The sequence below is a fragment of the Passer domesticus genome, unplaced genomic scaffold, assembly GCF_036417665.1.
Source record: "Passer domesticus isolate bPasDom1 unplaced genomic scaffold, bPasDom1.hap1 HAP1_SCAFFOLD_51, whole genome shotgun sequence".
NCBI classification, from domain to species: domain Eukaryota; kingdom Metazoa; phylum Chordata; class Aves; order Passeriformes; family Passeridae; genus Passer; species Passer domesticus.
The window spans coordinates 981,593-996,663 of NW_026990161.1; the positions used below are offsets into that span (position 1 = coordinate 981,593).

The 15,071-nt window shown below is 48.0% G+C and overlaps 1 long non-coding RNA gene across 1 annotated transcript; it reads right to left on the reverse strand.

Annotated features, from left to right (window-relative positions):
* Window positions 1-4,415: 4,415 nt before the first annotated feature.
* Window positions 4,416-6,508, reverse strand: LOC135292811 (uncharacterized). Its single transcript, XR_010354974.1, has 2 exons — window positions 4,641-6,508; window positions 4,416-4,533 (listed from the first exon to the last, which is right to left on the reverse strand). It is a non-coding gene; the product is annotated as an uncharacterized LOC135292811 (long non-coding RNA).
* Window positions 6,509-15,071: the final 8,563 nt, after the last annotated feature.

Here is a 15,071-nt window from a genome sequence, read left to right on the forward strand (position 1 = left end):
ACAAATTTACTGGGGTCTTCCAACTACCCTTATAAAAAGGAGACACAGTTGTGCTGTTAGAATATAACAGAATGTTGAAAACTGAAAGCATTCTTAAAAGCTTGCAAAAAATAACTATAAAAGAAGCTATGCCTTCTTAAAAAAAATTATTTTTATTTTATCAGATGACTTGCGTGTGTTTGAGCAATTGCACATTGGTATATATCTTTGCATGAAATTCACACATGTAGAACACAAAGTCTTATAAACTTCTGAAGATGCTGCAGCTGCTGAGGTTTGGGTTCACCTGGAGCACAGTCAGGGGTGGTGAGCACTGGAAGATCCAGCTGCAGTCCCCATCCATGTCCCTTTCAGTGATGGCTTGAGGGTGTCTCAGCCTGGATCCAGAGCACCCTGGGGGGCTCCTGGGGCTGGCTTTGCACTCAGGGTGAGGATGGCCAGGAGCCACTGAGGCCGGCAGTGGGGACCAAGGCTGGGGCTCATGGCCGGGCAGGTGTGGCTCTGGGGGCTGGGAGATGCCAGGGCAGGGGTCACAGTGGGAGCTGTGAGCAGGGGCACAGCCAGATTGGCAGCTGAGTGACATGGTTCTGCTGGCTGTGACATCACAGAGGAGAGGTCACACTGACCTCTGTGTCAGGAGCAGCTCTGGGCAGTTGGATTCTGGCAGCCAGTGAGTGCACATGCAGGGAAAATGCTGGTCTGGACGGGGGCTGGGAAAGGTGCCCTGGGGATTTAAAGCCAGAGTGAGAGCTGGGACCCTCAGGGCAGGGCACTGTCCCCAGGGCTGAGGGAAGTGGGGCTTGGGGCTCTCAATGTGGCAGGTGCCCAGAGAGGCTCTGGGGACATTGCAGGTGTCACCAGCTCCCTGGTCCCTCCCAGCCAGACATGCTGAGCCCCCTTTCTCCCACCAGGCCATGTCTCCAACACTGGCCTTCATCCTGGCCCTGTTATTCACCCCCAGTGGGTTGAAAGCGGACATGAAAATTGATAAAGATGCGGTCAGGCGGATCCGGGAGCGCGAGGAATTTCTGCATCGGGAGATGACTCGGCTCCTGCGGGAGGTGGATGACAACAATTCCATCATGGAAAGCCTGCTCCTTTCTGTACGACAGCTGCTGTGGCTGCCTTGGCTGACCATAGCTGGGCAGAAAGGGAATCCAGCAATTGAAAGGAATGAAGCTGAAAGGATGCAAGAGCGCAAGGAGTATCTGCAGCAGGAAATGACTCGGCTCCTGCAGGAGATTGATGGCAACAATTCCATCATGGAAAGCTTTTTCCTTTGTCTATGGCAGCTGCTGTGGCTGCCTCTGCTCCCTCTGGCCTTCTGGCTGGTCACGAGATGGAAGTGTGGCTCTGCCAGACACAGCACGCAGGAGGAATCCATCAGCAAGATGAATATTGTCAGGGTGAAGTTCAGCAGCAAGGAGAAGGTGAGTGAGCATGAGAAGGACAAGGGTGCAGACAGGGGTGGCAGCATTTTGGCTGTGCCCAGCCCATTCACCAATGGGCAGATCCAGGACAAGGCGGGAGGGGGCTGTGAGCAAACTGATCTCATTGGGAATGTTCCTCCTCATTTCTGTGGGATCAAATTGGACAGTCCCTAAAGGTCACTACCAAGCCCAGCTGTTCTGTGATTCTGTGATTCTGCAGCAGGGCCTGCCCAGCACGAAGGTGCTGCAGGAGCTGGTGGACGAGCTCCTGGGTGTCTGCTGAGTGCTCTCCTGGAGGAGCTTCATGCCGGAGCTGCACCCAGCTGCCGGGACGGACACCAGCCCCGCAGCCTGCAGCGTCCAGGAGAGCAGCAGCAGCTACCGCACGCTGGTCATCCTGCGGCCACCCCCCGGCCACTGCTTCAGCCCGGAGAGCACCAAGCGGCCGCCAGCCAGGCGCATCCGTGTGGCGCTGGAGTGCCTGTGCTCCGGGGAGCAGCTGCTGGGGCACACGTGCTTCCTGCACGCCGCTGGTGGCCAGCTGCCCACGGATCAGGAGTGGTACCTGCTGGACACCCTCTGCACGGGCTCCTACTTGGACCTGCAGAAAGTCACCCGCTGGGTGCAGATGTTGGTGCTGTCGGCCTGGCCGCTTCTGCCGCAGTCGCGCCACTGCCAGCTCACGGCGCTGCCCTCCGGCAAGTCCTGCAGCTTCCGGCTGAGCGGCGCCTCTGGCCTGCACTGCAGCATTGAGATGGCTCTGGCCGTGCAGCTCGGCAGCTCAGGGGCCTGCCTGAGCCTTGAGTAGGCAGCAGCCGGCTCTGCCAGCAGCACCGTGTGGGCCAGAGAGCTGCCACCTCTCAGACTCACTGCCGCGATGGCGCTGCTGCTGGGGTGACTGCATTGCAGGCAAAAAGGAGTTGGGGAAGGTGAAGGGAACCATTCCTCATGGGACATTTTTTGTTTTCTGTTAGGATTCTTTAGTTCCTTATTCTGATATCTGAAAAATGCAGCCAGACCATAATAATTCTAAAACCTCCCAAGGCAGAGCTGAGAAGGTTAACATGATTTCAAATACGTAGAAGTTTATGGTGAGAAAAATTAGACATCCATAGGAGTTTTCGTATGCCACCTTTTTTTTTCCATTAAAAAAATAAAATATAGTTCTTTGACTCATATTTGGTCTCCCAACATGTCACTTGTGATGAGAATGCAGACAAGTCACAAACATTAGTAAATTGTCAATAGAAGCAACTGTGGTGGCAATTCAAAATTTCATTGGCTCTCCCCCAGCTCCATCTCAACTCCAGGAAGGTTTCTATAAACAGGAAAGAGAAATTTGGCCCACTACATACCCATTATGAAAAGGAAGGAAAAGCCTCCTCTATGTAAGCCAAAGGTGACAGAGTCTAAGTGAAAAATTATTATCACATCTCGATTTAAAACTGCTGGCAGCTGCCCCACTCCCAGACTGGTTGTGCTGATCTTCAGCAGGGAAGTGGGTATGTTCCTATAAAAAGAAAAAAAGACAAACTTCCTGGTTAAAACCACCCTGTGAAACTGCATCAACTCCGGGATCTGTAGGGCTGGGTCCTAACTTGTATTGCGTGAAGTGCTCGCTGCACTGCTCTTGTTACTTTCCCCAACTTAATGACTACTATTACACTAATTGCAAGCATAACTTAGCACCAGCAGAGAACCTCCTCTGTTGGGGTGCATTAGTTTTAAGTTGGTTTATTCCTGTGCCCCCCATTCCTGTTTATGGTTCTGCCCGGGCTCTCTCTCTCTCCCTCTTCTAGATCGCCCCGTCAGTTGCACTTTTCCCCTCCCCTTCCCTACGAGTTATCTCTCCTAATCCCTCCCTGGCTGCCTGTCTGTTATTCGGTGTCCACACCCTTCCATCCAGAACCTTCTGCCTTGGACATTGAATGATTGGACCAGGGGTCAGGGTTCAACCCTCAGTTTATTCCCACTGGAGATCTGAGATGTTTGTTACGTGTTATTCCCTCCTCTCAAAAATTTAGATTGGTCATTGTATTCTGGTTATAAGGCCCTGCCGGGCATGCCTTTTTGTCCGCGCACAACGCACTTTCAATAAAACACCTTCCTTTTCCCTGTCGGCGCGGTCCTGTCTTTCTCCTGTGGGTCGCAGCCCGGCTCCTCTCCAAACGGCTCCGTGGATTCTCGCTCTCCTGAAGGCATTCCGCCTTAAGCACTCTCCCCAGGAAGTCTCCCAGCGGGAGGGTGCCCTTCCCCCCTCAGTACTGCCGGCGGTGCTGGCCGCAGCTAGCCGGGAATCCAGAGACTCAGAGGCCAGCCGCCGCCGCTGCACTCCTCTTTGTCTTCCTTCCGGGTTAGAACAAAACAAATTTGAAGAGGAATAGTCCCTGAAAATTTGTTCCTCTACAACTCCAAGGTGATCCATACCAATTCTGTCTAAGAGACAGCAAGAGACAATAAACTCTTCCTGAAGCTCTTCTGTGGTCATGGCTGAGGGAGCTTTTCCTGCAGCCCTGGAAAGGGCTCCAGGGGCCCTTGGCTGAGGATGGGGATCAAGGCTCAGGGAAAAGAACCAAAGGGCTCAAGGGAAAGGCTGAGAGGGCAGAGCTGCCACAGCGTGGCACAGAAAGAGCCTCATCTTTTTTTTTTTTTCTTTTTTTTTTCTTTTTTTTTTTCTTTTTTTTTTTTTTCTGTGAGGGAATGAAACCAAAGAAATTGGTCTCAGCATGCCTTCTGGGATGGCAGAGATCCCCACACATCAAACCCTAAGGGAATCTTTACTAATTAGACAAATCTTGCATATATCCTTCACTTGCAAACTGTTTGAAAATTGAGGCAAAGGCTTAGGGATGCCAGATGAGAGTAATGGCCTCATTCTAGTGACTGCATCTCTGTGCACTTTGCAAACTTGCAGAATTATTCCAGACAACTTAAAGAATGAAAGAGATTTTGTCTCTCCTATCTGCTCCCACGAAATCCCTGATGTTTCATTTTGTTCAGTGTCTTTTCTTTATGGTAAGGACAAGAGTGCGCCTAGTCAAGAGCACATTGCTATGGCATTTTTCCAACAGGCAAAAATATTCCTGTCTTCTGCTCACAGATTCTAAAGAAGAAAGAAAATCAGAAAAAAAAAATCAGAGGTTTTCAGAGGTCTTGGGAGGAAAAACAAATTTGTGAGAGTACAAACTCCGTCTTATCACTTGATCGTACATGGGTTTTGCCAGTCCATCTGCTTGGAGAAAGATTCACTTTGGGAAGTAGTTTTCAAAAGTATTCCTTGGAATTGAGGGGCACAATGTCACAATGCATCCCTCTGTGATGTCACAGCCCACTGCTCTCTGACACCAGCCTCCAACCCCTGTGACAGCACAAAAGGCATTGAAACTCCTTGGAACCCCAAGATAAGCAGGGAGAGAAGGTGAGGTCACAATCCAGCAATGCCTGATGTCATCATCCAGAGGTTGGTGACATCAGAGTCCTCTACCCTGTTGTCAGAGATGAGGTAATATTTTGCTGAACCCAAAAGGTTATTAGGTAAAACAATGAAAGTTGGTTCTGTGTGTTGTTATTTCTGGTTTGGATTTGCTCCAGTTAATTTGTTGGGTGCTGCTGTGAGCTGGGAAAGCAGCCAGGTTAAAGACCTGACCAAAAAGGAAGTAGGATCAGAGGAATGCGGACAGAAAAGTAGGCGGTGAGGAGAGAATAGAAATTCTCAAGTACCCAGGCAATGGGAAAGGGGACAGGGATTGCCCCTGGCCAGGAAAGGGGATAAAATATAGTGCTTGTTTTGGAGGGTGTGTGTGTTTGGCTCTTGGGGGAAAGAGGGCATACCTGCAGCTCAGGTGAATTGTTACTAATAAACAGATTTCTTTTGCCTCCACTACTTTGTGTGTCCATTTATTTGTATCTAAAAGTTCATTTCTAACACTGTGATGACACAGCAGGCCTTCCATCCGTGCAGGCTCATGTTGTCAGAGATAAAGGAAATCCTGTTTCCTAGTTTCAATTTCTACATCTCCATGATGCTCTCCCTCAGCCACCTGCATCACATCTCCCTGGCCCTGTCTCTAATGCCTGCTCCTGACACCTTGCCATGGTTTCCTGGGAACAGTCCTGGTCTCTACTCACAGGGCCTCTGGTCTCTCTCCCTGGGAGCGGCCATCACATCCAGGCCTTCCAGGCCAGGCCCTGTACAAGGTTTTGTCCCTTTTGGTTTAAAGGTCAGAGTTTGTCCTCTCTGCAGCCCTGCTGGATCGAGGGTGATGGGCACAAGGACACTTTGCAGCTGTGTTTAGGGCTGTGGGACTGTTCAGCCTTGCTTGCTCAGTAGAATGGATCCTGTCCAGGGGGCTCCAAACCCAGGAAGGAATTCTCTCTGCCTTTTGTTTTGGCAGCAGTTCTTTCATCTGCACAATGACAAGGCCAGGCCTCCATGCTGGCAGCACCCCTGAGGTGACAAGGACAGCATGTAGGCCCCTGAACAAAGGAAATCTGCAAATACACAAAGGGTGCCCCAGGGGTGCAGCTCGACTTTTCTCCTCCTGCCTTTTCTCCTCCATGCTGGCAGCACCCCTGAGGTGACAAGGACAGCATGTAGGCCCCTGAACAAAGGAAATCTGCAAATACACAAAGGGTGCCCCAGGGGTGCAGCTCGACTTTTCTCCTCCTGCCTGTGCTGAGTTGTCTTCCCCACCTGAATCCTGAAGCCTGGGAAGGGCACTGAGCCAGCAAGGTGCAGTCTGACACTTCACTGCTGACCAAACAAGGGCCCCTTCCCATTGTTCAAGCTGCAGAACTGTGGGAAGAAGGGAAAATGTGTCTGAATCAGGGCAGCCAGGCTGCCAGCAGGGTCTTGTGGGCCTCGCTGTGTTGTTGTGGGACACCTCGTAGGAACTGACCAAGTGAGGGACAGCTGGAAGCTCGGCTGGAGGAGAAGGTGGGGATTTTTCAAAGATTGGGATGCTGCAGTTAAATGTCCCAGTTCAAGGCTGCTGCTGATCTCAAACTGGGAGGGGCTGTTGACTCTCTTAAGTGACAAGACGCCATGCAGAGAGATGCAGAGAGATTGGAGCCTTGGATTTCCTGTGGGAAAAGGTGCTGCCCCCATGGCCCTGGGCCCAAGGCTGTGCCCCACAGGACATGGGTGCCACCCGTGGTGGGGCACGAGGGGAAGGCTGAGGAAGCAGAGCCCAGAGACTCTGTGGGGGAAATAACAACAATTTCTTTCTTGTCTCTGAAATAAGGGGCTGAAGGAGCCTTGCTGGTGCTACTGGCAGGGGGGGCTCTGGCAGGGGTGGGGAGACTCCTCAGGGTCTGGGGCCTTTCTCTCTCTGCCATGGTCAGGGACACTTTCCACTAGACCACATTCCTCAGACCCTCATCCAGCCTGACCCTGAACACTGCCAATGATGGGACATCCACAACATTCACAGGCATCCTGTTCCTGGCTTTCACTCCAGCAGAGGGGCAGAATTCCCTCCCTTGACTTGTTGGACATCCCTGTTTAGGCACAGGTACAGAGGGGTGTCAGGGCTGCAAGCACACAGTGCCAGCTCATATCCAGTATTTCCTTTCTCAAGGATGGCCCAGTCCTTCTGCACAGGGCTGTTCTCAATCCATCCATCACCCCTGCTGTTTTGCCAAGTTCTGGAATATACCTTTCTAAAGAGGAGGCATTTCGCACACTGGGAAAAAACTTGTAGGTCTAAGGAAAGGAGGCTGAGCCAAGTGGTGGCATTGAAATACAGGTGGGGTAGAAATTCCTCCTTGAGGAGAGGAATGGTTTGCAGGTTTGGATGCAGAATGTAACATTTGGGAAGGAGAAAAGGGCACAGAAATTGAGGCTTTCAGCAGCTGCGAGGTGGCAGTGTTAGAACACACAGCAGTTGGGGGAATCCGTCTCTCTCATTCAGGTTCTTGCTGTGTGGGAAGGTGCTGCGAGCTGTGGTGGCTGCACTCAGCCTTGGCTGGGAGGATGATCTGTGGAAACTCCCCCATGGATCACCTGATGGAGAGACCCCTAAAAAGTTCTGTGCCAGGATTGAGATGAAATGGGACTTCTGAGTTTTCAGTCTTCAGGTTGTTGATTTTTTCTCTTATCAACAGTTCAGCACACTCTCTGCACACAAGACTTAGTGTACAAAGAGAGATGCACCAAAAAGTCACAAGACACACAGGTTCGGAGTCTTTTAAAATTATTTTGTCCAATTAACTCTTAGAACATATTTATTTTTACCTTTCTATCAGTAATTATTTGTCTGTTCACGCAACATCTGCATTGCAGCTCTTTCTAACCAATCACTCTGTGCTTGCAACAGTGGAGAAAAGGGAGTAGATGAAGAACAAGGAGATCTGACAACGCCCAAAACCACTCCATCTTGTGTTCTATCTGCCTCCATACTAAAAACCCAAAGTTTTTTACCCTTTGATAAACTACGCAACTATCTATTTCATACACTCATAGATTCCAATTCATCCCAAAGTCTTGGAAGCTTTCTCCATGGATGAAGGTTAAAAGCAGTATTCTCCTGGGGATCAGGATATATCATGACAGGCAGAGAAACATTCCCCTGTGCCCTGGGTTCTGACAATGATCTGCACGAGGGGAGAGCAGAAATCTGCCATGGTAAGCAGAACATGCTCAGAGCATTGCAGTTCCAAGAATGATACTGCCCCTGAAGTGCAAAAAGCTTGAAATAATATAATTCTGTGCAGCACTGTGGTACAAGTTTTATCTTCTGGAACTTTTTGTATTCTTTTTGTATTATGTAGATTAATTATCTGGTTTTATAGAGTACATGGGGTTTTTTCTTAAGGTTTTTGAGAGAATGCCGAAGGGTTTTTTTTGGTTTTGTTTTTGGTTTGTTTTTTTTTTTTTTTTTTGCGTTTGCCTTTACATTTGCATCTTATATCCAGCATTTATACAGTTCATTAAAAATTGCTCTTTTGTAAATACTTAGATAAAAAATACCCAAGCACTTTAAGCTTCTGGGATATTGTGATTAATATTCTTAGAAAGGAAACCTTGTTGAACAAGTGTGAAAACACAGAGAGAGGGAAAATAGCATAACAGTTTTTTAGAACAGGGCATATAATGAGGACTGCAGAACTGAGTAATTCCTCCAGAGGCAATTTCTTCAAGAGCTGCCACGATACTTCCCTTAAATCAAGGGAAATGTGACCTGCAGCCATACAAAGTACAGCCAAAGAAAATTAAAATCCTTTGGAAGAGAGGGAATTTTGCCAATGACATCAATCTGTCCGGAACACTGAGTCAGTATGGGGACGTTTCCCTTGGCAGCAGCTGCACTTCCATCAGGGAAGAGGAAATGTCAGAGCCTCCCCAGGAGGATCAGAAGGAAAAGCAGCCAAGCGGGCCAGGCTGTGGTGAGGCTGTTCACTTCTTTCAGGCATCCCAGTTGCCCTGGGGGAACTCCCTCATGTCACGTTATTGAACCACCACAGCAGGTCCAGGGCCTGCAAGGCTTCCTTGGAGGCCACAAGCCTGAGCTAGGAAATGCCAAGTCATGATGACTGAGCCTTAGCAGCCCCTCTCTTCTGCCTTTCGGACCCTGCTTATCTCTCTGTAAGCCCATAGGTCACTTTCCCTTGATCCTTACTCTTGGACAATTTCCAAAACTCCTGTAAGGTATATAAACCCCAACTTCTGCCTGGTCTAGTAGAAGAGCTGTCACTGAGAACCTTCATAGAAGACACCAATGAAGAATTCTTTGGAACGTCACACAGCGCTTCCCCTCTCTCTCCCAGTGTCTGCTGTGGCACCAGCAAGCTAAAGAGCTGAAATCACAAAGAGCTGATAATCACTAAGAGCTGATATCACTTGAGCTTGCTTAGGTTGCCTGCGGCTGGCAGCTGCTTGGGAACTCAGACGCTGTGCTGAGCACCACTGAGCTATCCTGGCCAAGGCAGCCCACCGGGCACAGCCCGGCTGGAAGCCCCCTCAATAGTCCTCATATGATTCTTTGGGGTCTGTCTTCAACATCCAATGTCCTTTTTAGGTGGCTGTTCCTCACCCCCACTTTGCACTAAGCACAGTATCATTTTTTGCACAGTAACTTCTGCTTTCTCAGCCTTGCAGAAATGAGCTGGCATCCTGCTTGTGTTTTGAATGACTTCTGTCTGCCAAAGAAGTTACATCCTTCATCCACTTCTTCAAGGCTGTGCTGCTCTGTTCTGTGGTCCTTATCAAGTGCCCCCTTTTCTTGAGACAAATTTCCTTATGGGAACTAGTTTCTAAATAGCTATAATTTCATCTTACAGGATAAGGCACTACAACAGCTACAGACCGATGTTTTAACCAAGTCCAGCTGGGTAACCATGAAGTAAGCTTGGCCCAGATTTCTTCAAATCCCAAGGAAATGTTGTCTTGAGCTAAGAGGCTTTGGCTCTTTTGATTCTGGAATAATGTATCCACTATTTTATCCTATCCATTTCAATGCAGCAATATTGTCTAGAGAAGTTGAGAAGGCCCTGCTTTGGCTGTAGCAGAACAGCTTCCCCAGCCTTTCAAGTACACCCAAGCCCTTGGTTGGAACTTATGCACTGGTATGTCCAGTCCTGTTGGTCTGGAGATCGCCACTGCTCGCTGTAAGTCCTGTAAAGTTTTGCTAAGAGAAATGAGGTAATTATTCAAATCAACCTCTCCTTATATGTGTGTGTTTCTGGAAATGTGTGGTACTTGGTAGGGTCAACCATACAGCAGCTTACAGGGCCAGATTTTGCTGGTGCCCCATGTCTGAACCCTAATTCAAAGCAGAGCCACGGGTAAGGCTTGGAACTATGTCAAGGAGGTTTCCTGACATATTTTACCCAAGTTCAATTGGATTGTATAATTCATTCTCTCTCCTTTGCCCCTAGCTTGGGGCCTATAAGGAGCACAAAGATCCCAAGCTATTCCCAAGGCTTTCCTAACCTCTTGTACCCCTTCTGCAAGAAAGGGGGAACCTCTATCTGATGACATTCCCAAAGGTACCCCAAATCTAGGTATTATTTGATTCAACAGTATTTTAGCCACTTCCCTAGACTGATTGGTAAGACAAGGGAAGTCTTCCAGCCACCCGGAAAAGGTATCCACCAGATCTAGGAGAGATTTTTACCCCCATTTTCTGGGAAATTCAGTGAAATCTATCAGGCACTATTCGCTTGGAACACTTCCAGATGGTATGGCTCTTAGCACTACATTGTGAGCTGTGCTACAGTTGTCTCTTTTACAAATGATACACTTTTGGAGTCTTGATTGTACAATCTGAGCCATTTCACACCCAGTTACAGATTTTTGCAAATGTTTCCAAAGTTTTTTAGTACTCCAATGAGTGGCTTTGTGTTTGCAATCCATTTTTTCACACAGGAGTGATTCTGGGACTACTCTTTGCCCAGCTGGGATAACTGTCTAACCCTGTGGATCAAATCACAATTCTACAGTTGCAGTTAATTGACAGTCCCTAGCATTATACTCTGGTTTTTCTAGTTGGAGAGGTATCTCTGGCAAGGATATTAAAGATAAAGCTTTGTTTTCTAACATGTCTTCTTCTGCAGCCTCGTTGGCTAAATGTTTCCCCAATTCCAGTTTGGTCTTATCCACTTGGTGTGCTCTGCAATGCCTGATGGCAACTTCCTCTGGTTTCTGGATACTTTCAAGTGTACCGAGATTTGTTTTCCATTTTTGATTGATATGCCTTGAGAGGTCAAAAGGTCCCTTTCTTTCCAGAAATCCCATGTGCACGTAGCACTCCAAAGGTATATTATGAATCAGTTCAAATGTTAACTCATTTTGCTCTACTCAATTCCAAAGCTCGGGTGACTGAAATTAGTTCTGCATTCTGGGCTGGAACATCAGAGGGGAGTGCTCCCGATTGGATTACCTCGGGCTGTGGAGTCACTGTGTATCCAGATGTTTGGATAGGAAGATTGAGGGCATGGTCCTGTGAGAGAGCAGCTGCTCCTGCTGCCCGCTCTGCCTTTGGCATCTGATATGCTGCAGGTGTGGCAGCTGCAGCAGGATTTCCTATGGGAAGAGGCAGCACTGCTGCCATGGCCCTCGACTGCAGGGGCCCTTGGCTGTGCCCCCAGCACAGGAGTGTCACCCACAGTGGGGCACAAGGGGAAGGGGAAGGGCATCAGGAGGGAGAGAAACCAGTGTCTAGGGAGTGTGTGAGGGAAATACCAATTGATTTCCTTTTCCTTGAGTAAAGAGTTGCAAGAGCCCTGCTAGAGCTGCTGGTGGCTTGGCCTCTTGCAGGGCTGGGGAGAGCCCTGGGGCCAGGGCCCCTCCTCTTTTTGGGACACCGGGTCTAGCTGGGCAAGCGGCCCCTGTTCCAGCCAGGAGCAGAGGTGCTGTGCCTTCTGCCCTGGGCACAGGGACCTGCCACTGTCACCAGCTCTTTCCACAGCTCGTCCTGATGCTGGGCCTGCCCTGAAGGGATGGGCACAGGAGGGGAGTGGCTGTGAAACCCAGGGCGGGGCTTTCACATTGCCTGCTCTCAGTGAGAGTCTGGAAATGACAGTTTTCCATCTTCTGCCAACCAAGGCTGCCAGTGTTTCTGTGTTTGTATTGATGAGAAGGGTAGAGTGTGGGTTTGTGGTTTCATGGAGAGCAAAGCAGTGTCTGAATTCAATTGATTTCAATTTTTTCTTTCTTGGTATTTTGTCTGTGAAAATCTGAAAATCAACGACATCTTTTTGGAATCTCCTGTCTGTGACCTCAATACTGGCCGAGTGACCTTCAGAACCTTGACCTGACTAAGCGAGTGCATGAACTCTTTTAGCTCTTTTTAGCGGGAGAAAATAAACCAAACCCAAACCTGTTTCCTGAATCTTTGGAAAATCTGACTTATCCAAGACAGTATAATTTGGAACATACAGATTTTCTGTTCATCATTCATTCAGGCGCCTGTGAAACCAGACCATTAATGCTCTCTTCAAAGATTTAACACAGCTGATTGACACCAAGTCGCTTGAAATTTTGGCCTCAACTTTCAATGATATTTTAAATATGAGAATTTTAATTTCAGGGAGGAGGAGAATGCATTTGCACAGTTCCATTACAGGTTTTTTTTTCAACACACAGATTCTCTCATTTCCCCTTCTGTAGCCTTAAGCATTAAAGTCAACCATCTGCTTTGGAAATGCAGCTGAAATGTAACTCTTTCTGCTATTTTGCTAAAGTTTTTTTTAGGGGCTGAAAATGTTCAGTTGTAATTTGCTTTATAGAATTCTTTGTCACTGTGGGATTGGAAAAAGTTCACAGAAATTTCTCCCATCTTACATTTTAAAATAATTGAAAATGTTATTATAAAGACAATTTGGCAATATTTAATTTTTGCTTCCTGTGTAACTTTATTAAATCTGTACTTTAAAACAAGTGTTACCTAGCAGGCTTTCAGTTCAATGACAGCAGTTGCTTTTCAGCAGGCTGATTTTCCTGTAGGACTAGCCAAGGAAAGTAACTTAGGAAACTGAGTTTTCCACATTGTTGCAGTGTAGGAATGGTATTCCCCAGTTGAGTACTCACACTGATATCCCTCAGAGCACGTGCCCCTCACTGACTTCCCCACCACTTTCCCTGTGGCAGGATGGAGAGAAGAGCACAAATAGGTAAAGATCACGGGTTGAGATAAGAACAATTTACTAGAAAGAGCAGTGAAAAAAGAACACAAACGGTAATAACAACACTAAAAGGAGAGCATACAAGAGGCGAACGAGTCACACGTGATCGTTCTCCACACAGAACTTGGCACAGCCTGTGACTTGCAGCACACAGGTGGAGGAAGAACAAACCCTTCCATTTGCCCCTGCCACGTGGCAGGTGGTATCCAGTTACCCCAAGGTCCTGGCCGTGCTCCTCCGAGCTGCTGCAAAGATCACCCTCCTGTGTGGAGGATCACCCTCCAGGACACAGGATCCTTCCTGCGGGTCCTGGCTCTTGCTCTGGGTGACAGACCCCCATGGCATCTGCCCCGGCAAAAGGGACTTGAGGACAACCGCTCACTTATTGACATCAGCCCCTCTGCCCCCGCCCCAGCTCCCTTTTTGCCTCCAGAAAACTTTGAACAGAAGTAGCACTTAAGTGCAGTTCTGCACATCCTGAACTGGCAGAAAGGTGACCCACGTGTCGCTGTAGGCACATGTGCAGCAAGGACAAAGAAAGTGTTTGAGGGGCTGGCTCTCAAGGCATTCACTCATGCAATAGGAGCCCTGTTTCTGAGAGGCACAGCCAAGAGTGGAGCAGTCAAGCATGGAGAACGGGGGATCTCCTGAGCCAGGGAAACCCTGGGGAACAGAGAGACGCAGACACCGGGCAGACCCCAAGTGACACCTGCTGCTGGCGCACAGGCACCGCGGGGACACGCACACTTTGGGGTGAGCTTGCTGTGCTTTACTGCAGTATGCAGCACACAGGCATTCCGTTTCTCAGAAATCATTAAATATGTATAAATTGCTCGAGTCTGCACAGTTAGTTTCTGAGGGTCTAGCTGGGGATCTTTAGAGACCCTGCGTGTTCACTGAGCTTTTGGACTTTTGTTGACCTTTCATTGTGGTCTTCCATATAGTAGTAATTTTCATTTTGGTTATCTGAGCTGCAGAATGTGTTCTTGAAGAAACTGTATTGCTCTGGCTTGGCTTGGGGCATAGAGGGTTTCAGAGCTTTCAGAGTTCTACTACCCACTCCTTCCTCCTAAGTATTTGCAACAATCCCTCACAGAGATCCTTTCAAGATTTGTCTTGGAAGTCTCACTTCTAAAACTAATTTTCTTTTCTAGGATAAGAATGTTTGTTATTACAAATATTTGCAAAACATCTCCTGAAAGCTGAAATACAATGAATTATCATACAGAAAAAAATGCAAACAGCCACAATTCCAGCATGGGTTATAAATACTTCTGTAAGCCTTTAAAGGTCTGGTAGTCATGAGGAAAGCCAGTCCCACCTAGAGTGGGGACTTCTAGTCTTCTCCCATTCTTACATCCATTTTTCTGATTGATGATATGCCAGATTGCTGCATATCAAATCAACAGCATTCTTGTAACAAATTCAGTAATTTGTAACCTTTACTCAGGGTTCAAGGCAGTAGCTGCCTTTAGCACCACGTTTTTTTTTTTCCAGGAGTACCACCTGTTACTTTCAGTTTCTGTTCAGGGATAACCAGTGACCTCCTTTTTGTGCTGAACCAGACGTAACCATGTTGGGCACATAAACTATCACTTTTCTTTCCCATTTATTTTCAAGTATATTCTATCAATCAGGACCATGGTGGTTCCTGCTCCGAGGTGCATTGACCATGCCTTGAGTATATTTTTTAGTTATTTTTTGAGAAATATGCCCAAAATACCACAGGGTTTCTTCCTTCGTTCCCATTCTTTGAGCTAAATATGGGGCTACTGTGCAGGGCAAAGGCACTCGTGGATGAACAGTGCAAAGGTTTTCATCAAATCTGGTAACTCCAGAGCAGGGGTTGTCATCAATAACCTTTAAAAGGTATGGAAAGGCTGCTGAACATTCGAGTCCAGTGTAACAACCTCCATGGATTCCTTTCATGGTTCATACAAAGGCTTTTCCAACAGTCTGTAACTGGGGCTCCATATCCAGTCATTCCCAAAAGGGCACGCAGTTCTTTTACAGATC